This window comes from Tachyglossus aculeatus, chromosome X5, assembly GCF_015852505.1.
Source record: "Tachyglossus aculeatus isolate mTacAcu1 chromosome X5, mTacAcu1.pri, whole genome shotgun sequence".
Taxonomy (NCBI): Eukaryota; Metazoa; Chordata; class Mammalia; order Monotremata; family Tachyglossidae; genus Tachyglossus; species Tachyglossus aculeatus.
This window is the reverse complement of record NC_052097.1, coordinates 15626579-15640575: the sequence shown is the minus strand read 5'-3', so window position 1 is coordinate 15640575 and position 13997 is coordinate 15626579.

The window sequence follows — 13997 nt, the reverse complement described above, 5'->3', positions numbered from 1 at the left end:
AACCCCAGGCCTATGGTCTGGACCCAGCCTTCCTGCTCCTGCCTGCCTTCCCTCTTTTCTGGCCTCGAATCGGGGAAGTGTCATCGTCACAATCCCGTGACAATGAAATGTTTTTCCATGAAAAACACAGACCCGGGTCCGGGAGTCAGAAGGTCATGGGTTCTAATCCCAGCTCTGCCACTTGTCTTCTGTTTGACCTTGGGCAAGTCACTTCACTTCTATGTGCCTCAGTTCCCTAATCCATAAAATGGGGATGAAGACTGTGGGCCCCAAGTGGGACAGAGACTGTGTCCAATGTGATCAGCTAGTTTCTGCCCGAGCAATTGGTACAGGGCCTGGTGCATAATAATGACAAAAAATTCCTATGAGTCACAGTGTCTGACCAGGTGCGCCGGAATCCCGGATAGGTGGGCCGAACACAGTTTGACACAGTTCTCATCTGCCCATCGACGGTCTCGGAGACTATATGTGGCAAGGCCTAGTGGATAGAGCTCAGGCCTACGAGTCAGAAGGACCTGTGTTCTAATCCTTGTTCCGCTACTTGTCAACTATGTGTCCTCGGGCAAGTTGCTTCACTTCTCTGGGCTCAGTGACCTCGCTTGTAAAATGGGGATTAAGACTGTGAGCCCCATGGGGGACAGGGACTCTGTCCAACCCAATTATCTCGTATCAACCCTAGCACTTAGAACAGTGCCTCGCACATAGTAAGTGCTTAACAAATACCATTCAAAAAACAAAGTCAAGAAAAAGTCTTTCACCAGTTCCTCTTCTCCCCCCATCCCTTAACCTGTGTGGATCGCTTGAGGGTCTCTTCTGAGACCCTTTCTGTCTGACTTTACACTCACTCCCTCGGGGAGCTCATTCACTTCCATGGCTTTTAACTATTGCTGTTCCAGGTGAGATTTTTGGAAAATACCCTGGGCGATAGAGAGATCGGAGGCAGAGGGACAAGCGAGAAGACGGATACAGCAGTCAAGGTGGGACGGGACAATATTCACCGGACTTTGTGGGCTGTCAGGAGATGACATTTGCAAAATGTTTTGAGCTTCTCATCAGAAGGCCATAAAATACAGCCAAAGCTTGAATACCCATATTAATGGTGAGAAGCAGAGTAGCCGAGAGGATAGAGCCTGAGAGTCAGAAGGACCTGGGTTCTAATCCTAGCTCTGTCACCTGTCTGCTGTGGGTCCTTGGGCAAGTCACTTCCTTCTCTGGGCTTAGGTTCCATCTTCTGGAAAATGAGGATTAAGGCCATTAGCCCCATGTGGGACATGAACTGCATCCAACCGGAGTAGCGTCTATCTACCCCAGGACTTAGTACAGTGCCTGGCACATAAGCGCTTAACAAACACCATAACAAAAAAAGACAAGGCTATCCTGACTTTTGTAAACTCGTTGTTGAGAGCAAATGTGTCCGTTTGTTGTTGTTTTGTACTGTCCCAAATGCTTAGTGCAGTGCTCTACACACAGTAAGCACTCAATAAATTCGATTGAATAAATGACTGAATAAATGAACACGAATCAATAATCCCATTAGGTTCCATTCCTTCTCCCTCTGCCTCCTAAAATCTTTCTAACCAGTGGAAACATGGACTAATTTGATTTTCCCCACGTCTACCTACCCCAGGGCACTTTATCCTTCTAGAGATCCTGCATCATTAGGCCATAAGATCCTAAAAGACCAGGAGGTGTCAGGTCTTATAAGTTTTTTATGCTCCCAGCCATCTAGTAGAGTGCTCTTGCAAAAAGCAGGCATTCAATAAATACTGCTGAGGATGATGATGGATAAGCCTCACTTTTCTTCATCTCCTTCTGCATCGCCCTAACTTGCTCCCTTTGCTTTTCCCTGCCCGCCCCCTCCCACACAGCAGTTATGTATATATCTGTATTTTATCTATTTATATTGATACCCGTCTCCCCTCCACCCCACACCAGACTTTGAGCTCACTGTGGACAGGGATTGTCACTGTTGATTGTTGTATTGTTCCTACCCAAGCACTTAGTACAAGTGCTCTGCACACAGTAAGCACTTAATAAATACGATTGAATGAACGAATTGCTCAAAGGCATTTAATGAGTGCTTACTGTGCGTGCAGGGCACTGGACTAAAAACCTGGGAAAGTACAGTAAAGCAGAGTTGGCAGACATCTTCCCTGTCCACAAGGAGTGTACAGTCTACAATTAAAAGAACAACAAACTGCAATATTTACTAGTGAGTACTTGGCACTATTCTCAGTATTTCAAGCAGGAGAATCAGGATGGCCTAGTGGGTATGGCAGAGACCTGGGAGGCTGAAGGGCCTGAGTTCTAATCCTGTCTCTACAACTTGTCTGTTGTGTGACCTTGAGCAAGTCACTTCACTTCTCTGGGCCTTAGTGACCTTATCTGTAAAATGGAGATTAAGACTGTGAGCCCCATGTGGGACAGGGACTGTGTCCAATCTGACTTGCATCTACCCCAGTGCTTAGTACAGTGTCTGGCACATAGTAAGTAGGTGCTTAACGAATTTCATTAAAAAAAGTAAGAAAATGGTTTGAATGCAGGCAGCCAGGAGGAAACTGATGAGCTCTCAGGTGACAGGGATAAAAATGGAGGTAAAACAATCCTCTTTCCACAGTTCTTATCTTACAGTATAATTACCACGGTATACCATTCGATTCGCAGTGTCGTGAACACCACAAGTATTGAGAATACAAAGGTGCAGATAGGGTCATCAATCTCGTATTCTGGCTAAAAGGAAACAAATCAAGTTTTTTATTATTTTTTTTAATGGGACAGAAACAGAACTTTGGCTCAAGACAAACACTTAAAACACATGAAAAATGAATACAAAATTCCCTCCCTGGTATCTCCAGGGAGCTGTAATTAAGGGAATATATCTATACTGAGTTGGGTACACCCCTACTCAAATTTGCCATATGGTCCAATAAGAGGCCTGGAGGGAACTTTGAGAGGTTGTCTAGAATATTACCCTGCTTCCTGGCAAGGTTACTTTTAAACCATCCCAGACAAACAACATTGAACCCTTCTTTTAAAGATCTCCAAAGGCTCCTCCACTGGGTTCTTGGCTGATGCTTCAATAATTATTGTGGCATTTGTTAAGCCCTTACTATGTGCCAGGCATACTAAACAAAGGGCTGGGACAGAGGACGCCTTGCTGACGGACGAATGGGGCATGAGGGCCGAGTGTCAGGTGATGCATGCTCACTGTCTGTCGGTTTGTCTACACCTCTGTGTGTCTGAACGCTGGTCTGTCTGCCCCACTCTCTGTAATAATAATAATAATAATAATAATAATAATAATAATAATAATAATAATAATAAATTTGTGAAGCACTTACCGTGGGTCAAGCACCGTTCTAAGTGCTAGGGGAGAGACAAAGTAATCAAGTGGTCCCACGAGGAGCTCACAGTCTTCACCCCCATTTTACAGGTGAGGTCACTGAGAAATGACTTGCCCAGAGTCACACAGCTGATAGGTGGCAAAGCTGGGGTTAGAACCCACAACCTCTGACTCCCAAGCCCGGGCTCTTTCTACTAAAGCCGTGCTGATTTTCTAATAAGAGGGTTGGGACACTGTCCTCTCTATACATGAGAAGCAGCATGGCTTGGTGGGTGGAGCATGGGCTTGGGAGTTAGAAAGACCTGTATTCTAATCCCAAACTAGCCACTTGTCTTCTGTGTGACCATGGGTGAAGGGATTCACTTCTCTGTGCTTCAGTTACCTCATCTGTAAAAGGGGGATTAAGATTGGGAGTCCCATGTGGGACATGATCTAATAATAATAGTATGTGTCAAGCACCGTTCTAAGCTAAGGAGAAGCTACAAGATAATCAGGTTGGACACAGTCCGAGAAGCTTGTATCTATCCTTCTGCTTAGTGGACAGCCTGACACACAGGAAACATTGAACAGGTACTGTAAAAAGAAGAACCCAGAACTCAAAATGGTGGCAGATGCCCCTGCCATGGCTGTGGTATTGGGCTCTCCTCCCTTCAAAGCCCTACTGAGAGCTCACCTCCTCCAGGAGGCCTTCCCAGACTGAACCCCCTCCTTCCTCTCCCCCTCCTCCCCCTCCCCATCCCCCACCTTACCTCCTTCCCCTCCCCACAGCACCTGTATATATGTTTGTACGTATTTATTCCTCTATTTATACATATTTATTCTATTTATTTTATTTTGTTAATGTGTCTTGTTTTGTTGTCTGTCTCCCCCTTCTACACTGTGAGCCCACTGTTGGGTAGGGACCGTCTCTATATGTTGCCAACTTGTACTTCCCAAGCGCTTAGTACAGTGCTCTGCACACAGTAAGCGCTCAATAAATGTGATTGAATGAATGAATAAATGCTGGGGTAGATACAAGCTAATCTGATTGGACAGAGTCCCTGTACCCACATGGGACACATAATCCTAATCCCCATTTTCCAGTTGAGGTCACAGAGGTCCAGAGAAGTGAAGTGACTTGCCCAAGGTCAGGGAAGTAGCATGGGAATCAGAAATCATGGGTTCTAATCCTGGTTCCACCACATGTCAGCTATGTGACTTTGGGCAAGTCACTTAACTTCTCTGGGTATCAGTTACCTCTTCTTGAAAATGGGGATTAAGACTGTGAGCACCATGTGAGACAACCCGATTACCTTGTATCTACCCCAGTGTTTAGAACAGTGCTTGGCACATAGTAAGCGCTTAACAAAAAACAAAAAAAAAGGTCACACTGTGGACAAGCAGCCGAGCCTGGATCGGAACCCAGGTACTTTGATTCCTAAGCCCGTATACTTTCTGCTAGATCATGCGCTTCACTGTATCTCTACCCAGCCCAGAATCTTCCTAATGGCTTCAATTTTGAACAGTGTTTGACACATAAGAAGTGCTGAACAAATACCACAATTATTAATTTTTTCACTTTCAATCAAATACTGACTATGAAATGCTCCGGATCATTGTTGCGGTTTTTCGGTTCATTTTTCTTTTTTTTAAAATAGTATTTGTTAAGCACTTATTATGTGTTCTAAGCATTGAGAGTTATCAGGTTGGGCATAATCCTCGTCCCACGTGGGGCTCAAAGTCTAAGTAGGAGGGAGTAGGGTTCAATTCCCATTTTACAGCTGAGGAAACTGAGGCCCAAAGAAGTGAAGTGACTTGCACAAGGTCACATAGCAGGCAACGGACAGAGCAACTGACAGACGAAACCGGTGGAGACGGTTATCGGGTGTCTAGAACAACGGCTTACCATCACTCATATGATATCCATTCATTCCATCATATTTATTGAGCGCTTACTGTGTGCAGAGCACTGTACTAAGTGCTTGGGAAGTACAATTCAACAACAGATAGAGACAATCCCTACCCAACAACGGGCTCACAGTCTAGAAGATATCTAGAAGATATGCTATTCCTTCACACCCTTGGGTTTCGTGATTAAGGCCTCTCACGTTCTCCAAGCAGGGAAACCCGTTTTTAATCTTGCTTCTAATCTTTCTTTCATTTAACCTTACAGTGCTATTTTAAACATTTCTATCATTCTCTTTTGGTTCCTCCAAATAGTCCATATCGCGCTTCAGCTTTGGGGTTCCTCAGAGAACTACATTCCCAGATAGAGGCATGATCGATGCCGATTATAAAGGGGAAAGGAAGATTAGCAGGAGAAGCAACGTGGCTAGTCGATTGAGTGCGGGCCTGGGAGTCTGAAGGACCTGGGTTCTAAATTGGGCTCTGCTGCTTGTCTGCTGGATGACCTTAGGCAACTCACTTCAAATCTCTGGGTCTCAGGGAACTCATCCGTAAACTGGGGATTAAAACTGTGAGCTGTGGAAGCACAGTGGTCAAGGTCATGCTTTGGTCCACCCTTCTCTCTGACCTTTCCCTCTGCCTAGACCGACTTCACCACGCCGGGTGTGGCTGATGGGTCGATTGACTCCAGGCTTGGTTAATTGAGTCAAGCCAGTCAAGCCCAGTAGTTTGATTAAGTCATACTACCTGGTGACTTGATTTACTCAAAGCCAAGCCCAATCATTTGATTGACTCAAATAACTTGGCCATTTGATTGACTCAAATAACTTGGCTATTTGATTGACTCAAATATCTTGGTTTCATGATTTACTCAAATTGAGGAGCCAAGCTTGATCTGAGTCAAGCACATTACATTACTAGATAAGGGGACTGAGGCAGGTTGGCCTAGTGGATAGACTAGCATGAGCCTCGGCATCAGCAGGGCCTGGGTTCATTCATTCATTCATTCAATCGTATTTATTGAGCGCTTACTGTGTGCAGAGCACTGTACTAAGCACTTGGGAAGAACAAGTTGGCAACATATAGAGACGGTCCCTACCCAACAGTGGGCTCACAGTCTAGAAGGGGGAGACAGAGAACAAAACAAAACATATTAACAAAATACAATAAGTAGAATAAATATGTACAAGTAAAATAAATAGAGTAATAAATATGTACAAACATATATACAGGTGCTGTGGGGAAGGGAAGGAGGTAAGGCGGGGGGATGGAGAGGGGGAGGAGGGGGAGAGGAATGAGGGGGCTCAGTCTGGGAAGGCCTCCTGGAGGAGGTGAGCTCTCAGTAGGGCCTTGAAGGGAGGAAGAGAGCTAGCTTGGCGGATGTGTGGAGGGAGGGCATTCCAGTCCAGGGGGATGGCGTGGGCCGGGGACCGACTGTGGGACCGGCGAGAACGAGGCACCGTGAGGAGATTAGCGGCAGAGGAGCGGAGGGTGCGGGCTGGGCTGTAGAAGGAGAGAAGGGAGGTGAGGTAGGAGGGGGAGAGGTGACCGAGAGCCTTGAAGCCGAGTGTGACGAGTTTCTGCCCGACGTATAGGTTGATCGGTAGCCACTGGAGATTTTTGAAGAGGGGAGTAACATGCCCGGAGCGTTTCTGGACAAAGACAATCTGGGCAGCGGCCTGAAGTATGGATTGAAGTGGGGAGAGACAGGAGGATGGGAGATCGGAGAGGAGGCTGATACAGTAATCCAGACGGGATAGCATGAGAGCTTGAACGAGCAGGGTAGCGGTTTGGATGGAGAGGAAAGGGCGGATCTTGGCAACGTTGCGGAGGTGAGACCGGCAGGTTTTGGTGACGGCTTGGAGTGAGGGGTGAACGAGAGAGCGGAGTCGAGGATGACACCAAGGTTGCGGGCTTGTGAGACGCGAAGGATGGTAGTGCCGTCAACAGCGCTGGGGGTTCAAATCCCAACTTTGCCACTTGTCTGCTGTGTGAGCTTGGGCGAGTCACTTCACTTCTCTGGGCTTCGGTTCCCTCATCTGGAAAATGGGGGTGAAGACTGAGTGCCCCAGGTGGGACAAGGAACTGTGTCCAACCTGACAACAGTGCATCTACCCCAGCATAAGCTCTTAACAAATACTATTATTATTTATTATTATTATTACAGTGCCTGGCACATAAGTGCTTTAACAAATACCATTTAAAAAAGGGAAGTGACTTGCCCAATTTCCCCTAAGAGTTGGTTTTAGAATCCAGCTCTTTCCGACTCCCAGGCCCAGACTCTAACTGCTAGGCCATGCTGACTCCTCCAACTCTCTCCAAGCACTCCTTGAATGGAAGTGAGAGGATCAGCTGCACCCAGTTCATTCCCACCGCTCCCCCCCACCTCCTCCACACTCAGGAAAATGCCCTCTCCCCTCACCGCCACCAGGGAGCCAGGGACTGCCAGTGGCTTGAGGGCACGTCCATTACTGTAGGCAGAGGAGGAGAGATACAATTTTGGTCACCCTAAGACTCCCACGGGCTTTCAATCTGGAGCAAGGAGCGACGGAAGTGGTCACAGTCCTGGAATACTCTTTTTTCTGGTATTTGTTAATCACTTAGTATGTGTTAAACATTATTCTAAGCACTGGGTTGGCACAGGTCAATTAGGTCGGACACAATCCCTGTCCCTCATGGGTCTCACGGTCTAAGTAAGAGGGAGACCAGTTATCGAATCCCCGTTTTGCTATTTAAGAAACTGAGGTCCAGAGAAGTCAAGCCATTACCCAAGGTCACACAGCAAGCGAGTGGTGGAACCGGAATGAGAACCCAGGCCCTCTGACTCCACGGCCCGTGTTCTTTCCACTGGTTTTTTGGGGATCGCTGGAAATTTCACAGTGCTTGAAGAGCAGTCTGCCAATATTTGGGGAATCCGTGTGAGTCGACCTCAGTGTGGCCAGCCGAGGAAGGGTCTAACCACCTGGTCTTCCGTGATCTGGCCTGAACTTCCAGGTAGGACCCAACCCGGCCCAAATGTCCTCACTCTGGCCCGATTCCTCATCATCTGGGAAGGTTCGTGGGATCGGGTTTTGATGACGCTTGTCTCATTGTCTCCCCCTTTAGTTTCAGGCCCTTAATGTATGAGCCCTTCTCTGGGGATTGTCTCCCCTTTCAATTCAAGTGCACAAGGTAGGACCCTGTCAAAGGGGAATCGTCTCCCCTTCAGTTTGAGGCGCTCAGAAACAAGTTCAGAAGTGAAACCGAGCCACCACAATATGCAGCAGAACAGTGTATCCCACGCTTGGCCGAATTGATAGGGGGATAGATGCCTACAGACACTCACACATTCACAATTATGGCAAAAAAAGCTACCAGTCTGACTGGCTTCCCCAAGGTTTTTGAAGATAGTCCCATGTCAGAGGAGTTTCAAGGAAGCCGGAGGTAGGATGTGAGGGATAGGTCGGCGGTGAGATAGATGCGATCGAGGTACAGTGAGAAGGTGAGCACCAGAGGAGCCAAGCGTGTGGACTGGGTTACAGTAGGAGAACAGCGAGGTGAGGTAGGAGGGGCAAGGCAGTTAAGTGGTTTAAAGCGAATGGTGAGGAGTTTTTGCTATAGTCACAGGGAAGCCTGACCCGTCTATCGAATTAAGGGCCCTGGGTCTTCTCAGTCCCAATCAAGTCAGACAGAACTAGCTTCCTGCACAGAGCCCCAGCCCCTGTTCTGCTATGAGTGGCAGCCACCTCAACATTCTTCCTCCCCACTATTATTCACACACACACACACACACACACACACACACACACACACACACACACACACACACACACACACACACTTCCACTCAGTAATGGGCTATATCTGAGAGTTGAATGTGCCCACAGTGTAAGAGGCCAAGAAGAAGCACTGAGCAGCAGCTTTGGAGAAGATTCCTCTGGCCCCTGGAACCAGAACCATCCTCTGTGCTGATAGCCGCAGCCTGCCCCCTGGTGGCACCCAATCGTTATTCTGGGAGGCCGTGCCTCTCTATTAACCCTGGTGACACCAGGCTAGTTCAGGGAGGCTGTGCCTGGTGGCAGTGTAGTATGGAATAGTACAGTATAGCAGGAGGCTTCTTCTGGGAGGCTGCTCCTTTCTACCACCCCATGGTGGCACTAGGCATTGTTCTTTGAAGGTGCACCTCTCCATCACCCACTTGCGGCATCAGGAGTTGGTCCCCTTCTGTTCTCTATCTACACTCACTCCCTTGGTGAACTCACTATCCTCTCTACGCTGATGACCCCCAAGTCTACATCTCTGTGCCTGCTCTCTCCCTCTCCCTTCAGGCTCGGGTTTCTGCCTGCCTTCAGGACATCTCCATCTGGATGTCTGCCCGCCATCTAAAACTCAATGTGTCCATGACTGAACTCCTTATCTTCCCTCCCAAACCCTACCCTCTCCCTGACTTTCCCATCACTGTAGACGGCACTACCAACCTTCCCGTCTCACAAGCCCGCAACCTTGGTGTCATCCTCGACTCCGCTCTCTTGTTCACCACTAACATCCAATCCTTCACCAAAACCTGCCGGTCTCACCTCCGCAACATCGCCAAGATCCGCCCTTTCCTCTCCATCCAAACCTCTATCTTGCCAGTTCAATCTCTCATTCTATCCTGATTGGATTACTGCATCAGCCTCCTTTCTGATCTCCCATCGTCCTGTCTCTCCCCACTTCAGTCTATACTTCACGCCGCTTTGTTTCTTTGTGCAGAAACGCTCTGGGCATGTTACTCCCCTCCTCAAAAATCTCCAGTGGCTACCAGTCAACCTATGCATCAGGCAAAAACTCCTCACTCTTGGCTTCAAGGCTTTCCATCACCTCCCCCCCTCCTACCACCCCTCCCTTCTCTCCTTCTACAGCCCAGTCCGCACCCTCCGCTCCTCTGCCGCTAACCTCCTCACAGTACCTCGTTCTCACCTGTCCCTCCGTCGACCCCCGGCCCACGTCCTCCCCCTGGCCCAGAATACCCTCCTTCCGCACATCCGCCAAGCTAGCTCTCTTCCTCCCTTCAAAGCCCCACTGAGAACTCACCTCCTCTAGGAAGCCTTCCCAGACTGAGCCCCCTTTTTCCTCTCCTCCTCCCCATCCCGCCCGCCCTACCTCCTTCCCCTCCCCACAGCACCTGTATATATGTTTGTACAGATTTATTACTCTATTTATTTTACTTGTACATATTTACTATTCTATTTATTTTGTTAACGGTATGCATCTAGCCTTATTTCTATTTATTCTGATGACTTGACACCTGTCCACATGTTTTGTTTTGTTGTCTGTCTCCCCCTTCTAGACTGTGAGCCCGTTGTTGGGTAAGGACCATCTCTTTATATTGCCAACTTGTACTTCCCAAGCGCTTAGTACAGTGCTGTGCACACAGTAAGCACTCAATAAATACGATTGAATGAATGAATGAATGAATGAATGAATGGGAGGCTGCCCTCCTCTATCACCCCAAGGAGGTAGTAGGGCATGGTTTGGTGAGGCTGCGACTCTCTATCACCCTCCAGTAGCATGATCTTTTTTTTCTACTCTGTATTTGTAAAGCACTTACTATGTACCAGGTACTGAACTAAGTGCTGGGATAGAGATAAACTCATCAGGTTGGACACAGTCCAGATTCCACATGGGGCTCACAATCTTAATCTCCATTTTAGGATTAAAGGGGAGTTGTAGCATGGCCTAGTGGAAAGATCAAGGACCTGGAAGTCAGAGGACGTGGGTTTTAATTCCAGCTCCGCCACGTCACTTCTCTTCCCTGCGTCTCAGTTACTTCATCTGTAAAATGGGGAATAAAGACTGTGAGCCCCATGTGGGACAGGGACTGTGTCTGGCCTGATTACCAAGTTTCTACCCCAGTGATTAGAACAGTGACTGTCACATAGTAAGCGCTTAACAAATACCTCAATTATCATCATCATCATCATTATTATTATTCTGAGTTTAAAGACCAGGACAGGCTGAGCCTGCGGGTCATCACGGAAGAGGGAAGCTGCTGCCATGGCGATGGCCCCACACCACCGAGAACCGCCGCTGTTGCCGAGAACCGCCGCCGGTCCCGACCTGCACACCTGGAGGAGACGCTCACCAAAGCAGCATGGCTTAGTGGAAAGAGCCCGGGCCTAGGAGTCAGAAGGTTCATAGGTTCTAATCTCCACCACTTGTCTGCTGTGTGACCTTGGGCAAGTCACTTCATTTCTCTGTGCTTCAGTTCCCTCATCTGTAAAATGGGGATTGAGACTGGGAGCCCCACGTGGGACAGTGCCTGGGTCCAACCCAATTTGCTTGTACCCACCCCACATAGTAAGCACTTAACAAATGCTATCATTATTATTATTATTATTACCACCGTAAACAGCGGCACACTTTATCCCATGCTTAGTCTAATTAAAACAGGGGTAGATAGGGACACACTCACACACCCACACACAATTATGACCAAAGAGAGCTACCAATCCTACTGGCTTCCCCAAATTTCCTGAAGATAGTCTCACATCAGAAGAGTTTCAAGGAGTCTGGCCGCCCGCCGCATACCATCCTGGTAAAGTCTTAGGTGCTTTGGCCTCGGCCCCAATAGGTTGTCTCAGCGCAGGTCTTAGATATTTGTTTTCTTTGTTCTGCGGCCCCAGAAGAACCAGTTCTTTCCCTCTTTTATCGGTTGTGGTTTTTTTTGGGGGGTCTGGAAGGGGGAGTTGTGGCAGAAGTTCCTTTTGCTGCTCCAATTCCCTGCTGCCTGCAGCTCAGGTGGTTCATTACCAGGAGAAGCCAGGGAGGACCACGACCCTGAATTTTGCATGCTTACTTACCCCATGGGCTCAAACCCATCCGGCAGCCTTTATAATAAGTGCTTGACAAATACCATCATCATTATTATTGTCATTATTATCTTGTATCTACCTAAGCACTTAGTATAGTAGTATCAAGTAAGCACTTAACAAATAATAATAATAATAATTATTAGATAGAGCATGGGCCTGGGAGTCAGCAGGACCCGGGTTCTTTTCCCAGCTCCTACTCGTCTGCTGCTTGACTTCGGGTAAGTCACCTACCTTCTCCGTGCCACAGTCACCTCAAGTAAAATGGGTATTAAGACAGTGAGCCTCATGTGGGACAGGGACTGTGTCCATCCCAATTTGCTTCTATCTATCCCAATGCTTTTAGCACAGTGCCTGCCACACTGTACTGAGAAGTAGCGTGGTTTAGTGGAAAGAACACGGGTTTGGGAGTCAGAGGTCGTGGGTTCTAATTCCGGCTCCACCCCTTGTCAGCTATCTGACTTTGGGCAAGTCACGTAAATTCTCTGTGCCTCAATTAGCTCATCTGTAAAATGGGGACGAAGACTGTGAGCGCTTAAAAAGTACTATCATTATTGTTATCCTAGTATGCGCTTAACAAACACCACTAAGATGATGATGATTAATATTATTACCCACAATGCTTTCCCACTCTGGTGCCCCCAGTAGCTCTGGGCTTTCAAAACATGTACGTTTGAATCCCGGCCCTTCCGGATCCCGTTTTTGGTCTTACCCTGCTTGACCGGTCACCCCAGTTACTTCCTCGGGGTGCGGTTTCTGCCGCTTTCACGATATTCCCAAAGCACGTTGCCGCTGCTGCCCGCTGTTAAACAATAGGTGAACCAGCAAAATGTAAATGTAGATTCTTTCCTTCCAGAAAGAAGGAATTCCTTCTTCAACTAGTTGCTCCCACATGTGCACAAACATGGTACTCAGTCCTATATACAAGATGATGATTGTGGAATTTTAAGTTCTTACCGTGGACCAAACACTGAACTAAGCAATGGGAATTAGACTTAGCTGAGCACCCTATCTGAGGCCCAGAGAAGCAAAGTGACTTGCCCAATTCATTTTATTCATGATGAGTATCTATCTATAATTATATTTATATATATTGATGCTATTGATGCCTGTCTACTTGTTTTGTTTTGTTGTCTCCACCCCTCTAGACTGTGAACCCGTTGTTGGGTGGGGATTGTCTCTGTTGACAAATTGTACTTTCCAAGTGCTTAGTACAGTGCTTTGCACACAGTAAGCCCTCAATAAATACGATTGAATGAATGAATGAATAAACGGTCACAGAGCTGACATGTGGTGGAGGTAGGATTAGAACCCAGGTCCTTCTGACTCGCAGGCCCGGGCTCTGTCCATTAAGGCCATGATGCTTCTACCCCTCCCTCCGCTCCTCAGAATGTCAGGTGCTGGCTACACAGATGGCCACACGCCACCCTATGTGACTTACTACCCTCTGGTGGCATGGTTTTTGGGATCAACCATTAATCGATGGTACTTATTGAGCGCTTAAACTGAGCAGAGCCCTCTAGCAAGTGTTTGGGAGAGGACAATAGAACAATAGAGCACGGGCCTGGGAGTCAGAAGTATCTAGGCTCTAATTCTGGCTCTGCCACTTACCTGCTGTGTGATTTCCCTTCTCAGAAGCTCAGTTCCCTCATCTGTAAAATGGGGATTCAACACATGGAGTTGTATCCAAATTGATCTACACTAGCGTTAAGAACAGTGCCTGATACAGTGCTTATAAATACCAGTTAAAAACTCATAAAATCAAAAAGAGAGAAACTGATGATGATGATGGAATGTGTTAAGCGCTTACTATGTGCCAGGCACAGAACTAACTGCTGGGATGGATACAAGCAAACCCAGTTGGACACAGTCACCGTCCCATGTGGGGCTCCCAGTCTCAATCCCCATTTTACAGATGAGGTGAGACAGAGAAATGTGAA